The sequence below is a fragment of the Salvia splendens genome, chromosome 12, assembly GCF_004379255.2.
Source record: "Salvia splendens isolate huo1 chromosome 12, SspV2, whole genome shotgun sequence".
NCBI classification, from domain to species: Eukaryota; Viridiplantae; Streptophyta; class Magnoliopsida; order Lamiales; family Lamiaceae; genus Salvia; species Salvia splendens.
In genome coordinates, this window is record NC_056043.1 from 32,075,283 (window position 1) to 32,093,597 (window position 18,315).

At 38.6% G+C, this 18,315-nt stretch overlaps 1 pseudogene; it reads right to left on the reverse strand.

Annotated features, from left to right (window-relative positions):
* Positions 1-6,498: 6,498 nt before the first annotated feature.
* Positions 6,499-16,555, reverse strand: LOC121757903 (annotated as a pseudogene).
* Between the last annotated feature and the right edge of the window lie 1,760 nt (positions 16,556-18,315).

The window sequence follows — 18,315 nt, forward strand, 5'->3', positions numbered from 1 at the left end:
ATTTAGAATCTAATATTTTTATTTCTCACAATTTTATATTCCCTACGTCAACATAGATGTCACACTTTCCCATAATAGTTTGTTCTACAAAAGATATCATATTTTCTTTTTTGGAAAACTTCCCTCTCACGTTAATATAAATATATTATTTTTTCTCTCCACTTAACATATAAACAACATCTTCTAAAATCTCGTGTCATTTTCCAAGTGTGCCTCCAGCCTCCATCTATTATGGGACGAGGGGGTAGAAAATAATCATGGCGGTTATGTGATTTTATGAAAGTATGATCCGGTGTATTTAATTAGAGCGTTTGTTGGTTTGTTACATTATTTAAAGAGATAGAAACAACAACCACTTACCAACAAAATTTTTATAATATACAATAATGATTCTAATCATATATTTTAGTTACATTTAAAGAGATAGAAACAACCACCACTTAACAACAAAACTTTTTATAATAAGCTGGTTCAACCGATTATATAGGAAAGAATCGACCAAAGATATGAAATGAGCTTACATATATGCTAGACAATAATTCGATAATGAAATGACAAAACGAAAATCATTGGAAAAAAAATTATCTACACACAATACACGAGGTGAGTAGGTGGCAAGTAACATGGGCGGACCCAAATGGAGGTGACTAGGAGCTAAGCATCCACAACTGTGCTCTTGCCAGCGGCACAGTTGTGGGCCCGGCCCTTTTTCTGCCTGCTCTCTGGCAAGAGCACAACACCCACAGCTGTGCTCTTCCGCAAGGACGAGCACAATTAATTTAAAATTCAATTAAACAAAAACATTTCCATAATACTAAAATTCATTAAAAAACCACAATAAATATTACAAATTACAAATAAAATAAAAAAGACATAATTAAAATCCTAAAAATTAAAAATTACATAATTAAAATACTAAAAATTAAAATTACATAATTAAACTCCTAAAAATTAAAAATTACATAATTATTGGCTAATATTACCCGAGGAAGACTACTCATCCGGCGGCACCAACCCCAATTATTTTTGGAGACCCACTATCATGGTCTCGTGCGTTTGAAGTTGCGTGGGGGTCATAGTTGACCTATCGGCCATATTGAGTTGGTGTAAGAGCATCCACAGCGAGTTGTTCGGGGGTGGAGGTGGCACATAGGGAGCAGGGGCAGATGGAGTCGCGCCGCGACGGCGGTCGGCCGCCGCCTTCTTCCTTCCTTACGGTCGGCGTTGGGAACCGCTTAGTCCGGCGTCGGGGCTACCCAAGTTAGCTCCGGCGAGTTGGCTAGCCACTTCTTCGGAGCCGGAGTCGGATAAGAATACCAACCTTGACCGTTTGGAGGAGCCGCTAGAGGAGGATGTTACGCCTCCCAAATACTTCGGGTGGAACCGCGTTTCCTGCCAAACGTTGAGGTACTTGAATGACTTGTCGTTCAAGGATTGGTAGGTGCTCAACGCGGCAGTGATGATGTCGACCTCGCTCCGGCCGCTCCCAGCATTCCGCGTCTCCTGGAGGAAATAGCCATTGAACTTGCCAATTTCTTCGTTGGCTCGGCCGATGCAGTTGCGCACCATACTCTCGTTGCGCTCGATCGTTCCAGGTGGCCGGTTTGCATTGTACTGGCGAGAGACGCGCCACCAAAAGTGATCGCCGGATTGGTTCGTGCCAACCGCCGCATCTTCGGAGATTTCAAAGTACGCCTTGAACAATTTATCCATCTCTGCCGGCGTGTACGGTGTGCGGACACCGCTGCCGCGAGTAGGAGCTTGCAGAGGTTGGGAGGGGGCGGTCGGCCTAGGCTCCGGTGTCCACCCGTATCGCCCTTCGGAGGCACCTTGGTCGACGATTGGGTATGGCCGGTAGCCACCCGGAATGGCTGAATCTTGGGTTTGAGGAGGAGCCGAATATTCCGTTTCCGGACTAGGAAACGGTTGTGCACCAAACCATTCGGGGTTCCAACCGCGAGAGGGCGGGTTGTCATCGCCTTGACCGGACATTGTTAGGGTATGAGAGAATGAAGATGAAAATGGATATGGGAGAATGAAGATGAGAATGGATATTGGAGAATGAATATGAGAATTGTGTAGTTTAATGTGAATTTTTGGGTGTGAAAGTGGGGGTATTTATAGATGAAAGTGTGTATTTTTGGGGGAAAAATTTTAAAAAAAATAAAAATTGTAAAAAACGGTAATAAACGGTTATAATTTTTTTGGGCTGTGAATTTTTTTTTTATTTTTTATCATTTTTTTAATTAAAAACCTATTTAAAATTTTTAAAATTTTTTTTAAAGGCAACGGCTATGCCATTGCCCAATCGGCGCGCGCCACGTCAGCTGCTCGCTGGCGCGGCGCTACTCGATGCATCGAGCAGCACCGTGCCAGCGGCGGGAGCGCAGCGGCGGCGAGACCTCTCCGTTCCAGCGGCGCGGACGGTGGTGGCGACGGCTGCCACCGTTGCGGATGCTCTAAAGCTCTTAATGAATTTACTTTTTAAACATTTTTTTATTAATCTTTCTTTACAATATATTGATGTTTAATGTAAATTATTGTATATCAGCCCTTACAAATGATGTAAATTGTCGAAAAATGTAAAAAAAATTAAAGATCTCAGCCCCTTTGGATGTTTATTTTTGCGTCCACCTCTGGCCAGTACTTAAGCTGTCAGACACCGTCTTCCATTAATTGATACTCTGATACGAGTATATCACTAGGAATATCCCCACATATCTTTTATTTAGTTTAATATTGATTTAACACATCTTACTCCTATATTATTAGGATCTTTATTTTCTTGTTTAGTAAGTTAGAGCTAGTATTATAAATAGGAGTCATTCTATTATTCTCAATCATTCAAGAAATAAAATACTTTCTCTTACTCTCATTCCTTTCAAACGTGCAAAACGCACAAAACCCTAATTTTGACGCCGGATTGATCAACGGGAAAAAGCTCCCACGACGTTCGACGCAAAATCTACGAGTTAAGGAACTTCTTCCTTAACATACTCCATCCGTCCCTCTGTAGTAGATGCATTTATTTTCGAGACGAGATTTAAGAAAAAATGTTTTAAATGAGTTAAGTAAAAGGAGAATAAAGTAGAAAGGAAAAAGGTAGAGAGATGACAAGAGAGTAAAGTTCTTTTTGATAAAAAAGGAAATGACTCAGCTAGGGACAACCCAAAATGGATTATGACTCAGTTACAGAAGGACGGAGGGAGCACAAATTTTCCTTTTCATCTGTCCCTAATTAATTAAGGCCCTTATTTTTGCACACTATTTTTTTATCATGGATCCACATTCAACTAACACATCTCATTCACATTTTATTGTAAAATTAATATTTAAAAATAAGACATACATTCCATTAACTTTTTCCACACACTTACACTAAATTTCTTAAAATGCGTGCCAAGTCAAACATTGATAATTAATGAGGGACGGAAGAAGTATATCTTTTGTTCTTCATCAAGAATCTACATGCCATTGTAAGCACGGGTGAACTGAAACTCCACATAATCTCGATAGTTCATAGAACGATAGTTGGCGGCCCGGCCCCACCACCACTTCTGTGCCCGGACAGTTCCCCACCGCGACTGCCAATCTCTCTCTTTCCTTGTTCACCACGACACCACCACTCTATAAAAATCACTCTTGGATCTCTCGTTGCTAAATATCTGCACTAAATAATTCTAATTCATATTATCTGTCCGACCAAATAATTCTAATTAATATTATCTATGTCCGGCCACTAAGAGCATCCACAATCATGCTCTTGCCAGCGGCACGGTTGTGGGCCTGGCCCCACTTTTTCTACTTGCTCTCTGGCAAGAGCACAACACCCACAGTTGTGCTCTTCCGCAAGGACGAGCACAATTAATTTAAAATTCAATTAAACAATAACATTTCAATAATACTAAAATTCATTAAAAAAACCTAAATAATATTACAAATGACAAATAAAATAAAAACGACATAATTAAAATCCTAAAAAATTAAAAATTACATAATTAAAATACTAAAAATTAAAAAAACCACTACGCGTTGCCGAATTTCGCCCACATGTGTTTGATTAGATCTTCTTGTAGTTGATTGTGGATTCGGGTATCGCGCATTGTGTGCCTTGTCTCGATTCTTTGGCCGACCGTCGTATGCTCGCCTCGGCGTGAGGGAGACCTCGCTGTTGAGCTTCCGGCTTCGTCCTCGTCGTAGAAGCTAGCCGCCCTCGGCTCTTCGTCGGCTATAATCATGTTGTGTAAGATAATACACGTGAACATGATGTCGGCGATATTATTCACGTACCATAGCCGAGCCGAGGACTTCACAATGGGTGAAATCCATTTGAGGTTTTGAATGAGGGATGAATGTGTTGATAGTTTGTATGAGAATTAAGAATGAGAGATGAATTGATGTGATAAATGGATGATGAATGTGTGTATTTATAGATGATTTTGGGGGGGGGGGAAATCAAAAAAATTCAGAAAAAACTGGAAAAAAACGGCCATATTTTTGAGATTTGGAAAATTTTTTTAATCATTTTATATAATTTAAAAATGATTTTTAAAATAAAAAAAAATATTCGAAGACAACGGCTATGCCGTTGCCAATCATAAGCCGCCACGTCGCCTGCTCGCTGGCACGCGCGAGCGCAGCGGCGGCAGTCCTCGTCCTCGCCGCTGGCACGGACGGCGGCCTTCACTCCCACCACCGTTGTGGATGCTCTAAGGGGTGTCAAATTGGATATCGGGTATTGGATACCCGATACCCGAACCCGAAAAAATCAGGTAATTGGATACCCGATACCCGAAAAATCGGGTTTCAGGTCGGGATCGATTATTGGGATATTCGGGTATCGGGTAACCCGATACCCGATCGGGTAATACCCGAATACCCGAAAAATATATATAATTTTAATAATATTTTATTTTATTTGTCACATGTTTCAAATTTATTTGGTATATACACTTTACAATCATGTTTTTCATACCATTTCAATTTCGTATTGTCTAAGTAGCCTAATTCAATTAGATTTTATGATTATTATATTTTGTAAATTTTCAGTTAATTAATCCATAGTACACTCATTTGCTAAAATAAATCAAATATTATATTCTGTAAATTCTCAACTTATATTGAATAATTATTCAGCCTAGTTAATTAGAACATCATTATTATACTAGTAATTTTGTCTTGTAACACTGTGTAACAGGATAAAACAGCAAATCAATTTCCAAAGATCAATATCCAAGCAAATGACACATAAAACAGCAGCTCATAAACAAATAAGCAAATAAAACCTCAGATCCCCAAATTCAAAATAGAAGAATCAAAACCCACATAAATGAAAATACCTTTTGCAAGTCGTGATAGTCCTGAACAAGAGTCTGATACTTATGTTTAGCCCTAACATCCTCTCTCGCAGCAAGGCCATACGGCGTCGTTTGATCCACTCCTTTGATCTTCATTGACATAAAATTAAGAATCAAAGCAGGAGGCCCCTTTTGAAAAGCTTTGATTTTGCAGACGGGAATGGGATATATGTATAGATTGAAAAGCTTTAATTATTCAATCTTTAGATTGAATAATTATTCAGCCTAATTAATTGAAGGATGCACCAGAAATAAATCCAAACATGTAAAATATCCATCTGAAAAATATGAAAAATTATTTTTTTTAAATCGGGTATTCGGGTACCCGATTTTTCGGGACTGGATACCCGAAAATTTTTTCGGATCGGGTATCGGGTAGCAATTTTTTGGATTTTCGGGATCGGGTACCCGAAAATTTCGGGTCGGATACCCGCGGGTACCGATTTGACAGCCCTAGCCACTAGACTTCTTTTCAGCATACCAATGATAGAAATAATTGGTAAAAATAAAAATCATGGTGTTAATAAGATTCGAAATTTTTAAAGTGATGCATTCATCGCAAATTTTTATAATTAAAAGATCTTAAAATGATTATAACAAAAAATGGAAAAAGTAAACGTGTCGACTAACAAATAACGAAGTTTGTGGGGGCTCATGAGGAAAGAATAAAAATGAAAACAAAATATTCCCTCTATCCGTGAAATGTTGTACAAGTTTGACTCGGTACGATTTTATGAAATATGAACAAAAAATTAAGGGGAAAAAGTTAGAGGAATATTGGTCTCACATTATGTATTAGTTTTATAATAAAATATGAGTGTAATGAGTTAGTTGAAAGTAGAGTTCATTTACTAAAAATTGAAGAAAAAAAATAAAGTGAACAGCATTTTATGAACAGACCAAAATGACAAAGCATGACAACATTTCATGAACAGAGGGAGTATTTTATTATAACAAAATAAAAGAAAAAGTTCTCTTCCACAGTTCCACTCGAAAGTAAAATAGTACAACAAATGTTCCTGACATAATAATAATGCACCGATCTTCTTAATAACCAAAAAAAAAAGAACATAGTTTATTAAGTATACAAGTATTGTCATCATTTTATTTCCTCAAATTAGGCAAATGTTGTATATAGTCCTTATATCTTTTGTTCGTCAAGAATCGACATGCCATTGTAAGCACGGGTGAGCTGAGACTCAACATATTGTACATACTTCATTGAACGATAGAAGGTGCGGCCGTCCCGCTCCACCAGTGGGGCGGCCGGCCCCACCATCACGTCTTTTCCCGGGCCATTCCCCACCGCGATCGACATTCTCTCTCTTTCCTCGTTCACCACCGCTCTATGCCGAGAGCTCTTGCATCTCCCGTTGGTAAACATCTATGCCAAATAATTTCAATTAACAGGTATAGTAAAAAAAATATTTTCGTTCAAAATCTTATGAAGTAACTGTATTCATAATTTCAATTCGTTACTTTTTTTCAAATTTTAGATAAATTGTTATGCAAAAAGCCATATCAATAATCTGAATCCCCTAAAATACATTCTTAAATAAATTTTTTATTAACATCTCTTTACCAATTTTTTTTCTGCCACTATATAGATAGATATAGGTAAAGATTTAGTTACCTCAAGCTGGTCTCCTACATTGACAATCATGGAATTGGGAGGAGGATTCACTTCAAACCATTGGTCTTGGCGATCGATCTGCAAGCCAGGTAGTCCGTCGCGAATGAGCAATATAGTGAAGAGACCCGGATCGTTATGCGCGGGCAGCCCTAGGGTTTGATCTGGCTCGGGGCATGGTGGGTAGAAATTCCCGCCAAATTTTTGAAAACTTGATTTCAGCTCCAAAGCTTCCTCCACATAGTCACGGTCGAGTTCCATGGATTCCGCCACGGCTCCCACTAGTTCCCGGGCCATTTTCCGAGTTCTCCTTGTAGATTGTGGTCAAATACACACTTTAGCAAAGGAGAAGGAACCGCATGTGGATGCGAGTGCATGGAGCGTTACAGTGAGCTACATATCATCAGATCAAGAAGTTCAAAGATTCAGTTGAACTCATTAGCTGTCTGAAGTAGTTATAACTGATTGTGTGAAGTCTTTTTCACTTAGTTTTAGCTTCCTATCTTTGTATATATAGAGGAAGTTAGTTTGATAGAAGTGTGATCAATTCTTGTTTGTAAAATCTCTCTGCACATTCGAATAAAAATAGTTTCCAATCAAAAGGGTTTCTTCTATCGTTCTTCATTCTAGTTCATGCGTGTGAGTTTTCAGTATACATTTAATATATCACAACAATTGGCGCCTGTAACATCCCAAATTTTTGTGACTCTTCTTATATGTTATTCGAATTTTGGATTCTTGGAATTATGAAACTTTCGTTTCTATGTGATTAAGTGTTTTGGATTCTTATATGTAACATCCCAAATTTTCGTGGTTAATGTGGAATGATGAGCTTGATGTTTTATATTTTCCAATGTGGGGAAATAATTAATAGGATCATGCATTTATATTTTTCGAGCCAATTCATTGGAATTTTCGGCCCCTCCACTAAATTTTGGAGGATATTTTATTTGTTTCCTAATTTGTGGAATCCCTTTTTATTCAAATAAATTCCTATGTCTAATTAATTGAGGATGTGAATATTTTTCTCCTACTTTTCTTCCATATGACACGCCCCCTATGCAATATTTTCCTTGTGGGAATTTAATTAATTGTTGCTTATTTTATGGGAGCCTTTTTCCTATAAATAAATTGCCTAATTTAAATCCTATTCTTTTAATTGGGGATTTAAATAATTTCCTTGTGCAATTCCTTATGGAAATTTTCGCCCCTCCCTCATTATTTTCTACTTGGAGATTTAATTTATTTTGTTCCCTTGTTTATGGAATATTCATCGTTTTATTTCCTAAATTGTGAATCTATTTCTCTCCAAGTAAATACCAAATAAATTCCTTATTGAATTTCTAGCCATAATTTTCGAAATACTTGCCTTCCTTTTAATTGTGAGATTTTATTTATTGGCCTCTATTTTATTCCTCCACAATTAATTAATTAATTAATTGGATTAAACCTAGAACTATATATTCACCTAAACTAAACCCTAGCCCCCATCTCCCTCATAAATTTCGTGCCTCTCCTCTTCCTCTCCATGTTCTCTCCAAAAATCCTCCATTCATCCTTGTTCTTGCATCCGTTGGAGTTTATTTTCAAGAGTCTCCGACGAATCGCCTCCATTCTTGTTTCTACCGTTCGTTTTCTTGATTCAAGAAGGTATAACTAAGTTTTCTTCTCATCTCCTTCATTGAAACTTTAATCTTGAATCCTACATGCATATAGAGGGTGTAGGATTGATAGATCGCAAAATTAATCGGTGGGAAAGTGTGATTGCATGAGAACTTTGATAGTTATGCGTTTTTTATTAAGTTTATGTGAAGTTTGATTTGAATCTTTGGTGAATGATGTGGGTTTATATGCAAACATGATTATGAGGAACTTTTAAGCATGATTGTGTGTTATAAGCATGAAAAATTGGTATTTGTTTGATTGAAGAAGAAACCCTAAATTCGAAATTATGAGCCTGAAATCTGTGATGTTCGAACAGTGGCTTCTGATGTGTGATTGACCTATCAAACGATCGAAGTTTGATATGAAATTTTACTGAGTGAATTTCAAGGTGTTTTCTGTGTCTCGTGTAAATTTCAGCCCATTTGGTCAAAAAATGAATTTTTAATAAATTTTTGAAGTTGACTGCGCAATTCTGCCAGAAACTTGTGTTCTCGCCAAGAAGGTTTCGTATTCTGTTTGACCAAATAAATTACCTCCGTTTGATGTGATTCTTGAACTATATGAATATATGAAGTGCCTTCTGAGTCGTCTAAAAGTTTCAGCCTTTTTGGGCATTGGATGAATTTACGGTGAATTTTTCAAATGAACTGCGCAGTGCTGCCAGAAATTTTATGTTCCGACCAGAGAGTTTAATTATTGATTTGACTGCCTAAACGACGTGATTTCAGTGTGCAAATTTTTCTAGATGAACTTGAATGTGTCTTCTGTGTTGTGACCAAAATTTAGCTTCATATGAGGTCGGGTGAATTTTTAGTGATTTTTACAACACGGTCGCGCAGTTCTGCCAGTTTTCTGCCTTGATAAAATGACACTTATTTTCAAGTTTAAAAGTATTATATGATGTATGTATGTCCAAGGAACGTGCCTAATGATGTGATCACGTGTGATAAGTTAATATATATTACGGTGTGTTTTTCCGTCTTTGTGACGAACGTTGGGTTGGGTTAATTGAGAAAAACGGTGAGAGAGAAACGAAAGGACATGCATAGTAGTATGATTTTTGTGGAAGGCTGACTTGTGTTGTCGTTGACAAGGGTGATTGTGTATTCGTGAACTCGAGGAACGAGATTTGCCATAAGTTGGATTGTGAATTGTTAAGCGAACGAGGTGGGCTTTCTTTTCAAATCTCTTTATTTTTTCGAAAATACTATGTGGCGTTATAAGGGTGGTTTAACTTGTTATGTCATACCATGGTTTGTTTTGATTGAGATTGTGTGCCTGATGCCTAGTTCGTCTGAGTTTACTCCGTTAGGCTATATGGCTGTGTTGTGAAACGAATTCGGGTCTGAGTAGGGCCGCAAACTATCAGGCTGTGTACACTGGTGGGATCGTGAGCCGTCCTTGCTAGTCGGCCAGTCTCGTGGGCGAATAGTGTGGCCACACTTTCGTCGCACATGGAATGATGATTGTGATTGATGGATTGTTGAGAAAGTGGGGAGATTATTTGACTGGCCAGTCTATGAAATGTTTTTGTGTTCTCGATGATATTTCTTTAGTACATATAAAACTCGAGATCACTGGTATGGATGACATAACTGTATAAATGTTTTCGGCATGAGCCCATTGAGTACAACAAGTACTCAGCCCTGCATATTTTTTTTTCTTATGTGCAGGTTGAGCGGGATGTTGCGGAGGATGTTGAGTTGGTCTAAGAACTTAGGATGCGTTGTGTCGTCATACATAGGCATTATCCTTGACTCTCTTTAAACCTTATTTCCGCTGCTATATTTTGAAACTATTTCTCAAGACTAAAATCTTTTTCGTACTGTGTTTGAGTATGTTTGGTCGTGTTAGGTTTTAAACGAGTGTTTACTTTGTTATCTGAAAATGGTATTCCCGTGAATTAAACTAAATGTTTTTCTTAGAAGATGATTGGGTTTTTAATAATTATTTATCTTCGCTGCTTTCTTTTAAAGGTATTTATTATTTTAAAGGTATTTATTATGAGTCGTTTTTATTTAATAGAAAAGTTATAACTTTAAACTTCTTTAAACCAAAATGTGTCTCTTCCTTTAAGCTAATTTAGTTTTCATAAATGGTTATACTTGGTTAATGTTGTCCCTTGGTCGCGATCGTCGCGCTTGTTGTACCCCTAGTATGGTCGGTCGTGACAGCGCCGTCTGTGGGAAGCGAACAAGAAGCTAGAAGAGATGGCTGCACGCATGGAGGCTGAGAAATTCACGGGCAAAAACGACTACGGCTTATGGAAAATGAAGATGAAGGCTGTGCTAATTCAACAAGGCCTTGCAGCGGTGATTCCCTCGGCAGATCCGGCCGGTAAAGGGAAGGAGCCAGTCCTAGATGAGAAGGCTCAGGCCAAGCTTGAAGATATGCAGATGAAGGCCCATAGCGCGGTCGTTTTGTGCCTGGGTGACAAGGTTTTAAGGGAAGTGCAATCGGAGACTACGGCGGCTGGAATCTTGGCCAGATTGGATGAGGTTTACATGGATAAATCTCTGGCTAATCGGTTATATTTGAAGAGGAGACTTTACTCTTATACCTTCACCGATGAGAAGTCCATAATGGAGCAGCTCGAGGATTTTTCAAAGGCAGTGGATGATCTTGAGGCAATCGATGGCAAGATCAAAGATGAAGATAAAGCGATCCTTGTTCTAAATGCATTGCCTAACTCCTATGATCAGATGCGAGATGCCATCTTGTATGGGAGAGATAAGGTGTTATCTATGGCCGAGGTACATGCAGCGTTGATGGCAAAAGAATTGCAAAGATGCGCTCCCAGAAAGACAGAGTCTCAGCCAGAATCTTTGAATATCAAGAAATTCAACAAGAAGAAGTTTAAAAAGAAGGGAGGTGAATCAAAGGGTGAGACTTATGGAACCAAGGAGGCTAGGAGCTGCTATTGGTGTAAGAAACCTGGACATTTAAAGCGTGATTGTTTTGCTTGGAAAAAGAAGCAAGCGGCAGAAGGTGCATCTCACTCTAATGTTGTCAATGGTGAAACTGATGAGGAGCATGAGGTGATGAATATTATGGAAAGGGATGAGAAGGGGTCTTGGATAATGGACTCGGGATGCTCCTTTCATATGTGTCCTCATGAAGATTGGTTTCAAGATTTGGTTGAAACATCAGGCACGGTTCTGCTGGGAAACAATCAGACATGCTCAATTAAGGGAATTGGAAGTATTTTCTTGAGAATGCATGATGGATCTGTGAAGAAGCTAACAGATGTCAGGTTTATTCCTCAGGTCAAAAGGAATTTGATCTCCCTTGGGACTCTTGAAAAGAAAGGTTTCTCATTCACATCAGAAAAAGGTGAGATGAGAATATGTAAGAATTCCAGAACCCTGATGATTGCTCAAAGAGTTGGGAGCCTCTACTACTTGCAGGCCACTGTGGTGAATGCAGAAGCTAATTCTATAATAAGAAATGATCTGAGGAGCTGGCACCTCAGACTTGGGCATCCAGCAGAGGGTACAATCAAAGCACTAATCAAGAAAGGACTCATAGAAGGTGATGGGTCTGAGCATCTTGGAATCTGTGAGGATTGTCTGCTTGGAAAGGCTAAGAAGCTCTCATTCCCTAAGGGTAAGCACACCTCAGACTCAGTTCTTGATTATATACATTCGGATTTATGGGGGCCTGCACCAGTGATAAGTAAGGGTGGTGGTAGATTTTATATGTCTATCATAGATGATTGGTCAAGAAAGGTGTGGGTTTATGTTCTTAAGGAAAAATCAGATGCTTTCAAGACCTTTGCAGCCTGGTGTAAGGAGGTGGAGGTTGAGAAAGGGACATGTCCGAAGGTGTTGAGAACTGATAATGGGCTTGAATATTTGTCAAAGGAGTTTGATCAATTCTGCAGTGAGAGAGGTATCAAGAGGCACAAAACCGTCCCAGCCAATCCACAACAAAATGGTGTGGCTGAGAGAATGAATAGAACTCTTATGGAGAGGGTGAGGTGCATGTTATCATCCTCTGGTGTGAGCAAATCTTTCTGGGGAGAGGCTGTCTGTACAGCCGCATATCTGATCAACAAATGTCCTGCTTCTGGGATCCAGGGAGAAATTCCAGATGAGAAATGGCATGGTGGGAGTTGTGACTACTCAAAGCTAAGACCATTTGGGTGCAAAGCCTTTGCACACCAGAAACAAGGCAAACTGAATCCAAGGGCAGTGCAGTGTATAATGCTAGGATATCAGAGAGGTGTGAAAGGTTATAGGCTATGGAGCATTGAGCCAGGGCACCAAAAGGTCATTGTGAGTAGGGATGTGGTCTTCATTGAGGACTTGATGCCCCTCTTGAAAGCCAAGACTCAGGTGGAGTCTGGAGATGTAAGAGTTTCTGGCAGTGATCACTTTGAGGTGGAGTCTGAGCAGGTGGTAGCTCCAGTACATACTGAGCCTGTTATTGAGCTTAGTGATGATTCAGAAGGAGATTTTGAGACTCAAGATGAGTCATCTGAACAACACCAGCAAGATCAGAGTGATCTGGAAAACTACCAGCTAGCAAGAGACAGACAGAGAAGGGAGAATGTGAGGCGTCCTGCAAGATATAGAGATTCAGAGATGTTGTTTTTTGCATTACATATTGCTGAGCAGTTGGAGTTGAATGAGCCTGCATCATATGCTGAAGCTATTAAAGGGCCAGAGAGTAAGCAATGGGTGCAAGCAATGAAAGATGAACTTGACTCTCTCATCAGCAATAAGACCTGGACACTTGTGGACAAAGCTGAGTTCAGAAAAGTGATAGGATGTAAATGGGTGTTCAAAAAGAAATTTGAAACAGCTGGATCTCAAAAGGTCAGGTTCAAGGCAAGGTTGGTGGCTAAGGGCTACAACCAAGAAGAATGGATTGACTTCAATGAAGTGTTCTCACCAGTTGTGAAACACAATTCTATCAGGGTGCTTCTGTCAGTAGTTGCTAAAAGGAATTGGGAGTTGGAGCAGTTAGATGTCAAAACTGCATTCCTTAATGGAGATTTGCAAGAGACAATATATATGTCACAGCCTCAGGGTTTTGAAGTACCCGGATCAGAAGAGAAGGTTTGTTTGCTCAGAAAAAGCTTGTATGGTCTGAAACAAAGCAGCCGACAGTGGTATTTGAAGTTTGGAGAAAGCTTGACCAAGCTGGGATTCACAAGGTCATTGTATTATAGTTGTGTCTTTGTGAAGAAAAAGTTGGGAATGCAACCGGTGTACCTCTACTCTATGTAGATGACATGCTGATTTCTGGAGCAGATATCAATGAAATCAACAAGGTGAAAGCTCAACTTAAGAAAGATTTTGAAATGAAGGATTTGGGCATTACTAGAAGAATCTTGGGTATGGATATAATCAGGGACAGAGAAAGTAAGAAGATTTGGCTATTTCAAACTGATTATATTCAAAAGACACTCAACAAGTTCAAATGAGACAACATGAAAGCAGTGTCTACACCACTTGCAGTTCATTTCAAACTCTCAAAAGAGCAAAGGCCGAGGAATGAGGCAGAGAAGATGGAAATGGATCTGATACCATATTCCAGAATAGTTGGGAGCCTTATGTACATGATGATCTGTACAAGACCAGATATAGCACATGCTATAAGTGCTACTAGCAGATATATGACTGAGTATGGCAGACAGCATTGGAATGCATTGAAGTGGACCATGAGATACTTGAAGTCTGCTGAGAAGTTGGGAATACTCTTCAGTGGTGGAGGAAAGGATGAAAAGGAGCCACTGATTGGTTATTGTGACTCAGATTATGCAGCCAATATAGACACCAGAAAATCTCAGACAGGTTACATATTTACTTTACATGGTTCAGCAGTGTGTTGGAAGTCTTCATTGCAGAGTGTGGTTGCTTTATCAACCACGGAGGCTGAATATATGGCGCTTACTTCTGCTGTGAAGGAGAGTAAATGGTTATTGGGATTGATTTCTGACTTTGGGATAAGGCAGGATGGAGTTTCCATACACTTTGATAACAATGGTGCTATATGCTTATCCAAACATCAAATGTTTCATGAAAGGAGTAAGCATATAGATGTTAGACTTCACTTTATTAGAGATGAAGTGGAAAGTGGGAGGATAAGGGTGGTAAAGATCAGCACTGCATATAATCCGGCAGATATGTTAACTAAAGCTTTGAGCAAAGAAAAGTTTGAATATTGCTGCAAGCTTGTGAACTTGTGTGTGGTGAAGTTTTGAAGGCTTGAGATGGCCGAGTGTATTGACCAAGGTGGAGATTGTAGATTGTGGTCGAATACACACTTTAGCAAAGGAGAAGGAACCGCATGTGCATGCGGGTGCATGGAGCGTTACAGTGAGCTACATATCATCAGATCAAGAAGTTCAAAGATTGAGTTGAACTCATTAGCTGTCTGAAGTAGTTATAACTGATTGTGTGAAGTCTTTTTCACTTAGTTTTAGCTTCCTATCTTTGTATATATAGAGGAAGTTAGTTTGATAGAAGTGTGATCAATTCTTGTTTGTAAAATCTCTCTGCACATTCGAATAAAAATAGTTTCCAATCAAAAGGGTTTCTTCTATCGTTCTTCATTCTAGTTCATGCGTGTGAGTTTTCAGTATACATTTAATATATCACAACACTCCCCGTGTATTCCACCAAAACCTCCCTGCAATATTTTTTGTAGCAAAAGGTTTTTGGCTTTTACTTACGTGTGTGTGTATATATATATAGGAAAATGATTAATACAAAAATACATCTCAATACAAAATCTAGACCAAATGCATCTCATTGTAAATAGTATTCGAAGGCTAACTACCTTAATGGTTCGGGTTTGGTGGGGCAGTGAAAATCGGGGTGCACGTAGAGCTTGAGAAAATCCCTCCACAGAGTGAAGGTCTGGTTGGAAGTACTCTTCATGTTGAAGTTCCCACAGGCGATCGGAGATTAAGTGCTTTTCGCATGGTACTGCTTCTTCTCGTCGTCCGGTAAGCTGAAAAACTCCCTCACTGTTGTAAACAGTGAAGCAATCAACTCCTCCGGCACACCATGATTCACCAGCTGCACTCATAAACCATATTGTCAGAAAGGAAAGAAATAAGATAAAAGAAGTCCAAATTTGATTTAGAATGATTTAATCCAAAAATAGTATGTTAGACTTTTCTTATGGCTTATGTACCATTTAGTAAGGTACTGAGCCAGCAGAACAGGTCATCGATTGTGGGCAAAAATTTTAATTTATTCACCAGAAACATAAAAATGGTTGACTCAACAGTAATTTAGAATTTATGATGGTTCAGTTCGATGGAGGACTCCAAACCCTCTGAGATGCGCCTTGAAGGGTTTTAAGGGAAAGTGTTGACAAATGAAAAAAACAAATGTCGCACATCGATGTAAAAAGAACTAGTATCACTGTATCACTGCACGACATAAATTTTAATTAAAACCGATAAAGCACGAGACAGATAGAGACAAAAAAGTGTTTTAAAGTATTGCGAGTGGAAAATAGGTCATACCAACAAATAAAAGGTGACTAATTATTGTCGAAAACCCAAAATGGTATAACATGACTATTAAGTTGTAGACGAAGAGAGTAAGTATTGATCTAAAAAAACAACCAAGTAGAGATTAACTTACAATGAAGAACCCCCAATCCGCGCATGCGGCAGCAAGCTCAGCGACGGCTTTGGAGCGTTGATGAGGGTCGGCCGAGGTGAGGGCAGAGTAGTCGATAACGGGGAGCGATTCGCAGCTCGTAACGCTCGTGTCATTGCCGCCTCCGAGTTCGAGGTTATATTTGGAAGGGAGATGTTTGAGATCGGAAGAATCTACAATGGATTGAACCGATTTCTTGAACTCAAAGGGGTGATCAAAACAAGTATCATCAACTGACGAGGTTTTAGAAACTGCAGCTGCTGCCATCTTTTTTTTTTCTTTTTCCAAATTTAATATGGGTTTAGTGTATAATTAAGCCTTGATCATCGACTGTATATATAGAGAGAGTTGAATTCTGGGTTTTATTATTTTATGTGTCCAAGTTTGTCAAAAATCAAGAAAATTAAGGGTTGGCAATACATTTAAATTCTCCAAGTTGTTCGGTGATCGATAGTCAAAAAAATTATTTGTAAATTAATGTTTCCCATTCAAATAATCTGTTATTTAAAATGACCTAGCATACAAAATGGACTTTAACTTAATTATGGTAGTAGGAAATATGAGGCACATAATTTGTCATAACGATATTTTATTTTGGTTATTAGATCCGTCATGATAATTCCTCAATGGATTTCCTCGCATACGTACATCTAGCCATTATTTTTAAAGGAATATAATCAAATGCAAACTCTATATATTGTACAAACTCTAAACTATGATCTTAACCATCAGAAAATATCAGCAGATGACAAAATAATAGCAATCATAAATGCCAACAGAAAACCCCCCAATCCGCGCATGCTCTGGCGAATTCAGCGACGGCTTCAGAGCGTCGATTAGGGTCCGTGGAGGTGAGGGAGGAGTAGTCGATGACGGGGAGCGATTTGCAGCTCGTAGCGCTCGTATCATCGACGCCTCCGAGTTCGAGGTTATATTTGGAAGGGAGATGTTTCAGATCGGACGAATCTACAATGGATTGAACCGATTTCTTGTACTCAAAGGGATTATCAAAACAAGTATCATCAGCAGACGAGTGATCAGAAACTGCAGCTGCTGCCATTTTATTTTTTTCAAATTTAGTTTGGGTTTTGGTGTATATTTGCCTTGATCATGAGATTATATATATAGAGAGAATTGAATACACAAGAAATGTCCAAGTTTGCCATAAATCAACACATGAAAAGCGTTGGCATTACATTTAAAATTAAATACACCACGTTAGTCAAGGAAGGTGATCAACAGTCGCAAATACTCTCTTCGTCCCAACTAAGTTGAGTCGTATTTCTCTTTGGGATGTTCCAACTAAGTTGAGTCATTTTTTTTTAACAAAAAACAAAACATTCAATCACTCTTAATTTATTCCAGTATCTACTTTACTCTCTCTTTATATTTCCTACTTTATTCCTCTCTCCTACTTTTCAACACAATTTCTTAATTTATGTGCCCAAAAGTTATATCTCAACTTAGTTGGGATTGAGGGAATAATATTTAAAAATTTCCCACTCACTTCATATGTAATTTAAAATAACCTATTATTCCCTCTCAATCTCTTAAATTTTGTCACAATTTTTCATTTTAGTCCATTCCACAAAATTTGTCACATTTCACTTTTTACCATTTTTTGTAGTGAAATTCATATTCCACTAAGTCATACCAGCTCACATTTTGTTATAAAACTAATATATAAAAGTAAGACACTATCATACCAACTTTTTCAAATAGGAATGTGAGGCCTACTTACTAGCTATCATTGTCGTCTTTGCAGATATGTCGTCCATCTCAAATGTGTCACCTCCACGTAATACTCCTAGCTCTCTCTCTCTCTCTCTCTCTCTCTCTCTCTCTCTCTTACTACTACAGTTGAGTCATTTCCTTTTTGAGAAAAAACAACACTTACTGTAGCAACCCAATTTTCGAACCCTAAGACGATTGCTTTAATTTCTTTTAATGTCGCGAATTAAATGACGGATTGTTATGTGATTTCTTTGGTGACCTAATTTGGATTTGACTGAGTCAACTTCGTTGATTTTTATGACGT